This window comes from Pholcus phalangioides, unplaced genomic scaffold (assembly GCF_987345545.1).
Source record: "Pholcus phalangioides strain wild (caught in Gottingen) unplaced genomic scaffold, Ppha-v1.0 ptg000027l_1, whole genome shotgun sequence".
Classification (NCBI taxonomy): Eukaryota; Metazoa; Arthropoda; class Arachnida; order Araneae; family Pholcidae; genus Pholcus; species Pholcus phalangioides.
Window position 1 is genome coordinate 770,138 of NW_028301617.1, and position 11,748 is coordinate 781,885.

Genomic DNA, 11,748 nt, shown 5'->3' on the forward strand with positions numbered 1-11,748 from the left:
TGTCTGTGAAAAATGTTAGCTTTACATAATTATCTGTGAAAACTGTTGCTCTACATAGTTCCAAAAAAATAATCTTTGCTCTACATAATTGCTTGAAAATCTCGGTTTTGCATACGTGTCTGAAGAAACAGCTTCACAAAATTCTACCGACAATCTTAGCTCTAGTTGGTTAGGAACAATTTTAAATTTTAGAGCCTAGTAAGGAGTATTTTTGCGAACAGGATTGTGGGTAAACAGGATAGGTTTGTCCACAATCCCTTGCTTGCAATATGCTTCCTTCTTTTAATAATTCCGTAGACATTTTGATTTCGGAAAACAGACATGGTATTTACAGCGTGAAAAATCGTGAAGATATCGATTTCTCAGGTGATAGCCGTATTTCATGAGTAGCAAATTTTTGTTTTAATTAGGTTTTTTTAAATTATTATTAGAATTTTGGGTTGCGGTTTTATACGTGCGTGTAAATTTAATCCATATTTAGTTTATGAATTTTTTTTATATTCTTTTATTATTGTTATTTTCATTTCAGCCACTTCGTTGGGCAAATTGCTTATTGTACCTTTTGTGTTTGTATTTGTATACAGCATATTTGGAATAATTAATAGCGTAATTAAGTGAAAGAGTCCTCCCCCTCAACAGATTCATTCCGAACAATTTTAAGTTTCACAAAACTACACAAACAATCTTAGCTCTAAACAAGTTCTACAAACAATCTTGGCCTCACAAAGTTCTGCAAACAATCTTGGCCTCACAAAGTTCTGCAAACAATCTTGGTCTCACAAAGTTCTCCAAAAAGTCTTAGCCCTAGACAGTTATCTGAAATATCTTATTTCGACGAAGTTCTGCAAAAATCTTCGTTCGAAAAGTTCTATAAACAATCTTAACCCCATTGTATTTTCCCCAAGCAATCTTAGCTTCACATAGTTGCCGAAAAAACCCCAAACAATAAATTAAATACTCAAAAAATCTCACCTCGACAAAGTTTCTTAAACATTATTAGCTCCAAAAAGTTCTTAAAAAACCATTCTAGGTTTACCAAAATTGTCACAATATCTATTAAGCTGAAATTGTCGTAAATATCTATGAAATTAAAATTTTTCGCAAATATTTACTGAACTAAATTTTTTTTTGTAAATATTTGCTAAACTAAAATTGTTTGTGAAGATTCACCCAGTTAAAATTATTTGGTTTTTGTTCGTGGGGAAGCGAAATAGGAAAAAAGGCGCTTTTATTTGAAGCTTAGACTATTTGTAAACATCTGCAGAGCTTATTTGTAAATATCTGCAGAGCTTATTTGTAAATATTTGCAGAGCTTTGGCTATTTGTAAATATCTGCAGAGCTTTGGCTATTTGTAAGTACATTTGCAGAGCTTAGACTATTTGTAAGTATCTGCAGAGCTTAGACTATTTGTAAATATCTGCAGAGCTTAGACTATTTGTAAGTATCTGCAGAGCTTTTAGCCTATTTGTAAGTATCTGCAGAGCTTTTAGCCTATTTGTAAGTATCTGCAGAGCTTTTAGCCTATTTGTAAGTATCTGCAGAGCTTTTAGCCTATTTGTAAGTATCTGCAGAGCTTAAATTGTTTGTAAATGTTTGACAGGTAAAGATTGCCCTTAAATACTTGCCAAGTGAAAACGTTTTTTAAATATCTGCTAACTAAAAATGTTTGTAAATTTATTGATACCTATTAAGCTGAAATCACTTGCTAATATCTATTTTGAGTCTTTAACAGTTTTTAAATATCGACTATGAGTTAATATATATATTTTTAAATATCCACTGAAATAAAGTTGTTATTGAATCTGCAGATCTTAGATTGTTTGTAAATATCTACCTGAGCTAAATTTTTTTCCCCAAATGTCAACTGAAATGCAATTGTTTGTGACATTCACCACTGCACTAAGCATTTAGCAAATATCTACAGAACTAAAATTGCTTTCAACACTTGCAATATTCGACGAATATTACGTCATATTGAAATGTTCACAATTACAAAACTTTTGTGGTATCTTTTTTTTTTCTATCGCCAATTGTTTTCATCGATTTTTTTCACACGTATTGGTCCAAATCCCACACATACACGAATATCGACTGCCCTTGACCCTTGAACGGTGTGACCTCTCCACCAAATTATTATTATTTTTACCTGAAACGGAGAAAAAGAAGTTACATACCACCCTAAAAAACGCAATGAAAACTAGTTCAAAGGTAAACGAACTACAGGCACTTGCACTGCTTGCGCAACAGTTAACCCCGGATGTAATTCTCTCTCTCCCTCTCTATCACTTCTTATTACATGTCATCTTAAACACTGCCATCAAAGGAGCCTGGAATATACATTATATAAGAGAAATGCTCTTCTTGTTCGTCTTTTTTTTGATAAATATGGGTCATCTTTGGGCCTCTGGAAGAAACTAGAAGAGGGAAAATCATTTTGACCAGAAGAGAAAAAAACCCATGAGAAAAAATAAATGGCTTCTCCCTGGATGAGAACAAGTTTTCGCTTCGAAAACGAATTCGTTTCTTTCCTTGTGAGGTTTGTGTGTGTGTGAAAAGATTTATTACATTCTTTTTTTTCTAAAAGGAAAAAGGAACAAAAATAAGTTTACTTTTGATAAGTAAATGGCAAAAGGAAAAGAAATAGCAGCTGTATAAAGATATCAGCTGTCTTCGCTGTATCGTTATTTATTTTTCCCGTGATTTCAGCAAGAAAGCTTACGAAGCTTCCAAAAATTACGAGTTTGTTACCGTTATGTGTAAAATTATTTATGTATATCTCAGCCTGACTAAACTCTCTTTTTAAACATTTTCAGCTCAATGGTGTTTACAAACGATCGAGTTTTTAAATCAGCAAATTAAGAGTTATACAAACAATCTCTCAGCTCAGTGAGGTACACAATCGGTCTCAGCTCAATGAAGTACCACAATCGGTCTCAGCTCAATGAAGTACACAATCGGTCTGAGCTCATTGAAGTACGTAAACAACGTCAGCTCAATGAAGTACGTAAACAACGTCAGCTCAATGAAGTACGTAAACAACGTCAGCTCAATGGAAGTACGTAAACAACGTCAGCCCAATGAAGTACGTAAACAACGTCAGCTCAATGAAGTACGCAATCTCAGCTCAATGAAATACTCTCATGAGAGCGTCCACTTTTTGGTAAAAATAGAACACGAGAGCGCTCATTTTTCTATACTACTCTCAGTTCAATGAAATACGCAAACAATCCCTAAATACCATCAGTAAATTAAGAGTTATACAAACAATCTCAGCTCAATGAAGAACGCAAACAATCGAAGCTCATTGAAGTACGCAAACAATCTCAGCTCAATGAAGAACGCAAACAATCTCAGATCAGTGAAGTATGCAAACAGTCTCAACTCATTGAAGTATGCAAACAGTCTCAACTCATTGAAGTACGCAAAAAACATCAGCTCAATGAAGTACGCAAAAAAACCTCAGCTCAATGAAGTACGCAATCTCAGCTCAATGAAATACGCAGACAATCCCTAAATACCATCAGTAAATTAAGAGTTATACAAACAATCTCAGCTCAATGAAGAACGCAAACAATCGAAGCTCAGTGAAGTACGCAAACAATCTCCGCTCAATGAAGAACGAATACAATCTCAGCGCAATGAAGTACGTAAACAATCCCCAAATACTATCAGTAAATTTAGAGTTATACAATCTCAGCTCAGTGAAGTACGCAAATCAACTCGGGTCAATGAGATACACAAATGATCGATGAAGCTCAATTGAGGCACGCAAAAAATATCGGCTCAATGAAGTACACAAACAATCAATGAAGTACGCAAAGAATCTAAACATGACTCCCACAAAAGAAAACCACCAGAGAACTTAACTTTCCCAACTCAATGATGAGAACAAACAATGAAGTTGAAAAACATTAAAAGAGAGAACGAGAGAGAGCAAATTGCAAGTTATGCAAACAGTCTCAGCTCCATGGCCTCCAGAAGGGTGAGGCTGGCAGCCCTCAAGCACGAGAAGATTCTTATCATTTTCTTTTTTTTTTTGTTTTTCACACTATAAAATTACTATAAATTTACTGGCCCCACCAAAGATCCCAGCCAAGGGCAGTCTGTCTTAAGCATGTCTTAAGAGCATCATGGACCCCCGGGTCAAGTGGTTTTCTGAGGCCCTACCAGGTAACTTCTAGAAAATTTCAACCAAATCTCATTTTTGTGAGGCCCCCGGGGCGTGCCCGGGTGGGCCCATGCGTTAAGACGGCACAGGCCAAAGGTCCCTGCCGCAAGATGTGGGGGCCATGCAGCTCCGTAAAGTACACAAACAATCTCAGCTCAATGAAGTACGTAAACAATTTCGACTCAATGAATTACATTCAAAGATCATTTAAGTGACCTGCGCCACATTCACAGACCATTTAGGTGACCTGCGCCACATTCACAAATCAATTAAGTGACCCGCGGCATACTTCCAGATCAGTTAAGTGACTCGCGGCATACTTCCAGATCAGTTAAGTGATCCGTTTGCATACCATTCAAGTGATTCGCCGTCCAATTGCATACCATTCAAGTGACCAGCCAAACATTTACAGATCATTTCAGTGACGCGCGGCATCAATTATGTTATCTGGAACACTGGCACTGTTCTAGATCAATTGCCGCTGTGGTGGTCGAGTGGTCATAGTGACGGACTCGCATCGCGAGGATCCGGGTTCAAACCCCACCGGCGCCACAGTGGTGGTCGGCTGAAGTTGGTTTTCTGTGGTTTCCAACTTCAAGGTGTGAATGCGAGCCGATCTCCCCATTAAAAAGTCTCGCCACAGAGAGCAACAAGCCTACAACGTAACAAATATTCAATCATTACACTTCACTCACAATTTGAAATATAGATGGCAGCACTGAAATATGAAGCACAACACTAGCTACACACTCAGACTGTTAGGTGCACTCACTTTGTTCCAGGCTCTGCCCCCATGGGCTGGAAGAGATCTCGGCAACGGGATAAGTCCGGTGGCAGAGCCCCTGGCATTCATTCATTGAAAAATATGAAGAGGGTGTCCCTGAACTCATGGACCAGACTTTAAGGGAAGGTAAAATACACATAAAGAAATACTTTTTGTATAGCAATGAAGGGTCAGGAATGGAATAAAATGGAAATTTTATGACCATTTCGAAGTGGAAGAATTGTATTTCGCGGTTTGTTTGCATTGGTACCTCGTGTTATTAGCATGTTGTGCTTAAATTCAAAACTGTCGTGAACATGACGCCGGAAAAACATCCAAAAAAATTTTAGTCAAAAAGTGTCGTCAAAGAAACATGAATTTATAGTTGTTTCGGCTGGAATCAATAAGTGAAGAACTAGTTAATGAATCTTTTTCCCCAAATGGTAACAGAAATTGTAACTTTTTTTTGTTTTCTAGTTGAGATCCAAGTGAAAAAAAAAATTATGTTTTATTAAGTTTGGCAATTATTGTTATTATTATTAATGACGCAATTATTATTATTGTTATTAATGATGCAATTATTATTATTGTTATTAATGACGTTTCGTGATGAGGTTTTCATTTGGAAACGTCAATCTCGAGATCTTACTTTATAAATTATCTAACGCTGGTGTTAGAGGTGAAACGTTACAATGGTTCAAGTCTTATCTAAACGTTAGAAAACAGAGAGTTAAAATAAATAACTCTTTTAGTGGATACACAACTGTAACAATAGGAGTTCCTCAGGGCTCTTTTTTAGGTCCGATTCCTTTTCATAAATTTTTATCAAGGATCTTTGTACGCTGAACCTCTTCGGTAAAATAGTAATAACATACGCGGATGATTCTGCGATTCTCTATTCCTGTACTGATGTACATTCGCTTAAAAGACAGGTTGAACACGATCTTCTAATAATCAATGATTGGAAAGGTAGATGGCTTTTTCCTCAGCCCAAGATATCAAGGAAACATTTTATTTTCTGGATATTATGCTGAGGTAAACTCGGAAAGGGAAGTCATCTTGATATCTTGGGCTGAGATAAAAGCCGTCTGTCTTTCCAAACCGTCCCACCTGGGGCCAATTCCTGAAGTTAAGAGAGGCTACCGATGTCTCTACTTCAGTGCCTCGCGTCACAGTGCGTGAAATAAGGAAGGCAGGGTCGTGTCTCCAGTGGTGTAGATGGTAGCGTGCTTGCCCGGTATGCAAGAGGGCCTGGGTTCGTGTCCCGGCGGAGACATGACAGTTCAGATATAGTACCAAATCACTTCTTACAGATTGCTCAAGAAATGATTGCAACTGTCCTAATGTAAATAGAGTTTTTTCTTGGAATCCAGTTAGACTCAAACTTGAAATGGAAATCTCACGTTGCTTATACTAACCAAAAAAACTTGGATATTTTCTCTGCAGGTTTTCTATCATCTTCATAAAATTGTTTATCCTTTCTTTTTACGAACATTATACTATTCATGGATACAATCTTCATTACAATATGGGGAATAATAACTTGGGGATGCGATTATAACACACCAACCTACTTCTCATCACAAGTACCTCTCAAAATAGATTTCTCAAACTTTTAGATCATTTGGTTTTGACTTCTGGTGCTACCGTCAAAGACGTCTTGGTGTTTACGACACTTGGTTGTCTGTAAATCGATATTGACACTTTGGAATTCATTCCTCTGAGGAGACCTGGTGAAATATTTGAAATCCCTTTACATAGAAAAGAGATATTTAAAAAACACTTCGTCTATTTAGTTCCAAAAATTTCCAATTCCTTGCCATTCGAATTGACAAATATAGCTTCATATTCTAAATTTAAAAAGGAATTATTTAGTTATATTGCTGCTATCACTAACATTGAAGACTATTTTTAAATGTATATAACGGGACTATGCGAATACGGTACTTGAATTAAAATTGTCGTTTTATACATGTTATGACTGTTATTAACATGTGTGGAAATTGTTTTGACTATGATCATTAATTTCATTGATTGGTTGTCAGTACGGATGTAATTACCCCCTGACAACTCATATGTATGTATGTCGGTACACTTGCATATGTTTAGATATATCGCATTATACATTATATTGCATTGTGGGGGTTTTTTTTTTTTCGAATTTGAATGTGAATTTGAATGAATAAAGGTAATTTAATTAATTTATCATATTAAATTGCTTGAAAAGCGGGCAGCCTTAATTTCTTAACGTATTCCTATATTCGTTTACATCTACCAAATAGATTACCAAAAAATTTTGGTTAAGACTAACCAGTTATCGATTCCCATCAAGAACCACTGATTCAAAGGTTGCCATGTGAAGTTTTTCGGACAGGTCTAAATACTTCTCATTGCGCATATAAATCCGCATCGATGATGACAAAACTCTGCATTTCCATTAGCAGGATGATAATCACCGGATTCCGAAACATCTATCCAATCCCTGTGTGTGCCATTTCCGTTTCCATTCCCAATTCGCATGGTCCCTTGAGCAAAAGGAATAAATACATGCATATATACAGAGCGAGAAAATACATAAATACGAAACGGAACAGCGCGTGTAATCACGTGTAACCGAGACGCGTATTCTAATTTATTTCCTTTTCAGATCTCTCCGAAGGAAGTATTTAGCCATTTTTTTTTTCTTTTCAGGGTCACGGTTAACGAACTCCTACTACTATTGACGCGGTTTCTACTCTGCTGAAGGTATGTATCGGTTGGGGGGAAAGAAAAACAAAATGGCTAAAGACAGACGCCACCGCAACCGGAATTAACCCTGAAAAAAAAAAAAAAATTGTAATGTCTTATTTTTTTGGCAATTTGAACACACACACACACTCATAAACGTCCACGTTATATTACATTTTCTTTCTTTCTTTCTATCTTTTGAAGTAAGAAAGAAGAAGGATCTGTCGCTGACCATCATCCGTTGAAATCGGGTTCGCAGAACCTTGAAAAATCGGTCACCGGGTTACCTTGTTTTACTTAACGTAACGAAAAAATATGGACGGATGGACGCCCCCGCCATAAAAAAAAAATAATAATAAACTGGTCTTATTATGGATTCTAAGCCGGTCAAGTAGGTCCGCCGATGTTGTTTGTTGATCGATGAAGCTGAATTCTATTTAGGAAAAAGTGGATTTTCCATTCATCGATGTGTTTTTGAATCGATTTTAAACGATCTTTGTTGTAGTTTATTTGAATGAATACTGGGGGGGGGGGGAGGGGGGGAGGGCAACAACTCTGTCATAAGGGATTTATACAGGGTGATTATACATTAGTTAATTAAAGTAATTAAAGCAGTGATTAAAATATCGATTACAAAACGCAACACACCTTCCGGCAAGTACAGGAGACCGGAGTTTAGTTGGCATAGTTTTCACTTTTGGATTTTTGCATTTTATTCCTGTAATACCGTAGCCGACCCCCCCTCCCCCCAAACCACAGTGAACCAACTTCCGACGATCACGACTGTGCCACAAACGGGGTTTTCGAACCTGGATCCTCACGATAAGAGGTCTGAAATGTACTACTGTTATTTAACCGCATATGCACCTCGTACACATTCATCTACGTAATTTCTATCCAAATGGTACATGCCGGAATGTGTTGTTGTCTGAGTATATGTGTGGCCCTAACGTATTTATGTTGCCAGAATTGTGATGTTCTTGCTATCTGGTGCTGCTATTCCTTAGATGTGGGACGGGGGGGGGGGGTGCATCACTAAGATCTGGTGCAGCCATGTGTCTTCCACGTTTCGGAGTAAAGATGATAAACGTGAATTTCCATTTTCCATGTTATGTGAGTATCGTGTTGTAGGTCTGCCTGCTCTCAGCGGAGAGACTTTTTTTGGAGCTTCAGCTGAGACATTTAGATCTTCAGCTGATCACCACTGTGCGTCGATGGGGTTCGAAGTTGGACTCTCACTACGAGAATCCGGGACGATGCCCACGCGACCGCATAGCGGCACTCTGCAATATACTGTCGGAATGTGCTGTTGTTATTGGCCTTGTCGACACCCGTGTGACTCACGGTAAATACACCAAAGCACAAATGACATTGAGTGCCAATCAGTTTCAAGAAAAGAAGAATACACCGACAACAGACAGTTTCACCAATGAGTGATCGATTCAGTGGAGTAAGCAAGGGAGCAGAGGCGGATTTATGGTTTTGCCGCGTAAAAATGGGAAATTAAAAATTACGCCACCCTTTATTATTTTCTTATTCTGATTTTCTTGTCCACTCGTCCCTGAAATTTGTTGCGCCCTGACCCGCGTCTCCAAGTTAATGCTCCTGTCACCAAGTTATTGTTTTGGTTTTTGTCGCTCTCACGTACCTTCACACCCTCTAGACAGAGGCGTACGCGGGGGTGGGGGGGAAGGTTGCTTAGGTGGGTCATTCTCCCTCCACCCAAGTGACCAAAAGTTAGAAAAGTAATATTGCTTAATACCACTCCATTCACAGCTGAAGATGTCTGCCGTCGCTCCATTCTAATCTGGAGATGTCTGCGCAGCACCGTCTTAACGCATGGGCCCACCCGGGCATGGTCCGGGGGGGGGGGGGCCTCATAAAAATGAGATTTCGTTGAAATTTACTAGAATTTACCTGGGAGGTCCTCAGGAAAACCACGTGGCCCTGGTACCCATGATGCTCTTAAGACGGCCCTGCGTCTGCCTCGTCTCCGTTCACAGCTGAAGATGTCTGCCTTCGCTCCATTCGCAGCTTAAGATATATGGTTCCACTTCGTTCTCAGCTGAAGATGCCACCTGCCTCTGCTTTATCCGCAGCCAGGGCCGTCTTAAGAGCATCATGGGCCCCCGGGCCAATGACTTTTCTGAGGCCCTACCAGGCAAATTCTCGAAAATCTGAACAATATCTCATTTTTGTGAGGCCCCTTTTCCTTTTGAGGCCCCCCCCGGGCCGTGCCCGGGTGGGCCCATGCCTTAAGACGGGACTGTCCGCGGCCGTATTCACCGATCTGCGATTGTAGTTAAACTGTCGGTGAATACGGCCGTTAGAAGATGGGGAAGGGGGGGGGGGGGTAGAGGTGATAGGAACGACCGCCCCCCCCCCCATAACGGGAAAACTTATATGTCCCGTAAAATACGGACGATTCCGTGAACTTTCACAATTCGCTCGAACTATACACAATCCTGGATCCGACTACGTATCAAACTTTCACAAGCCAATAGACCAGAGTGCAGCGGTTTCCAAATACTTTCAGCCGTGACCCCCCCCCCTCCTCCCACGGACGTCTTGGTGTGTGTGTGCGCCATGTACCCCCTCCCCCCCACTTTTAGTACCCTCCCCCGGAAATCTTGTCATCTTCGATCAGGGCCGTCATTTCATTTTTTCCGGGGGGGGGGGGGCAAAGAACATGTACTCAATGTATTTATATTATATATATATATATACTGGCCCCCCCTGCCACCTTTGGCGGCCACCCCCCCCCCCCAACTTCTCTTCACAGCATATCTTGTTTATTTCGTCCCACTTCATCAGCGTGCTATGGAAAGGGACGTGTGAAAGCACCAGCTTACTGAAGAAGCGAATTTTGCAATAATAAAGCAACAAAAAACAAACGTGATTCATCAAGTACCCCCTAGAAAACTTGCCCATGGGGTCACCAGACTCCAATTCGCTGAATTTACTGGGGCCCCTGACAAGATTTATCTCGGGCTACCGATGTGTTGCAAATTTTACAATGTTAAACAACAAAAATCAATGAGATTCATCAAGGGACACCCAAAATGAAACCTGTCAACATTTCCATGGGGGCTCCCGACCTGGAGGCTTGTCGGACATCTTCCCGGTGAGGGGCCACGAAAATTTTAAATTTTTATCAATTTTACAACGAATGAAATCCAGGGCCCCCATCCAGTAGCGGGGACCCAATACTCATATTTTTAGTGGGGAATCCAGACTAGTTTATCTCGGTATTCCGCTGTTGAAAATTCTGCAATGTTAAACAAAAAAAAAGAATCAGATTCATCCAGGGTACCCAAAATCAAACCTGTAAACATGGGGCCCCTGACTTGGAAGCTTGTCTGTCATCGCCCGCTGCGAGTGCCATGAAAAATTTTCGCTTGTATTCGTTTTACCAATGAATAAAATCCAGGGCCCCAACCAATTACCCGGGACACCAATTCGCATACTTTTAGGGGGCCTCAGACTTGCTTTATCTCGGGCTTCCGCTGTTGCAAATTCTACAACAGAATAGGATGATATTCATCCAGGGCCCCCAAAATGAAACCTGTAAACATGGGGACCCCGAATGGAAGCTTGTCAGTCATCCCCCGCTGCGAGTACCATGAAAAATTTTCATATTCATTCGTTTTTACAACGTTGATTGAACGTTGTTTTTGCGCGTTGATTTAACTTAAATTTTTACTTTAAACCAATTTATTTATATTATTTTTTTTAAATTTATCTTTAATTTGTTTTCTTTTACAATTCTACAATTGGGCCGTGGACCCCTGGGGGTTTAAACACCCCGAATTGGGAACCGCTGGACCAGTGATTCTCAAACTTTTGGCGCCCACGGCTTCCCTACCAAATTCATGGCTCATCTGTGGTTCCCCCACAAGAGTGTTGTAGACAACGATCTAAGAACTATTTCAAGTACACATTTTGCGAGGGGAAAGTGGATGAACTATGTAACAGTGCCATCTATCGACGATAAAAAGAACCATAAACACCATAGTAGTCACCATAGTAGTCACTTCTATATTCAGAGAACGGTAGAAACCGATATTTTGCAACGCCAAATTGTTATTT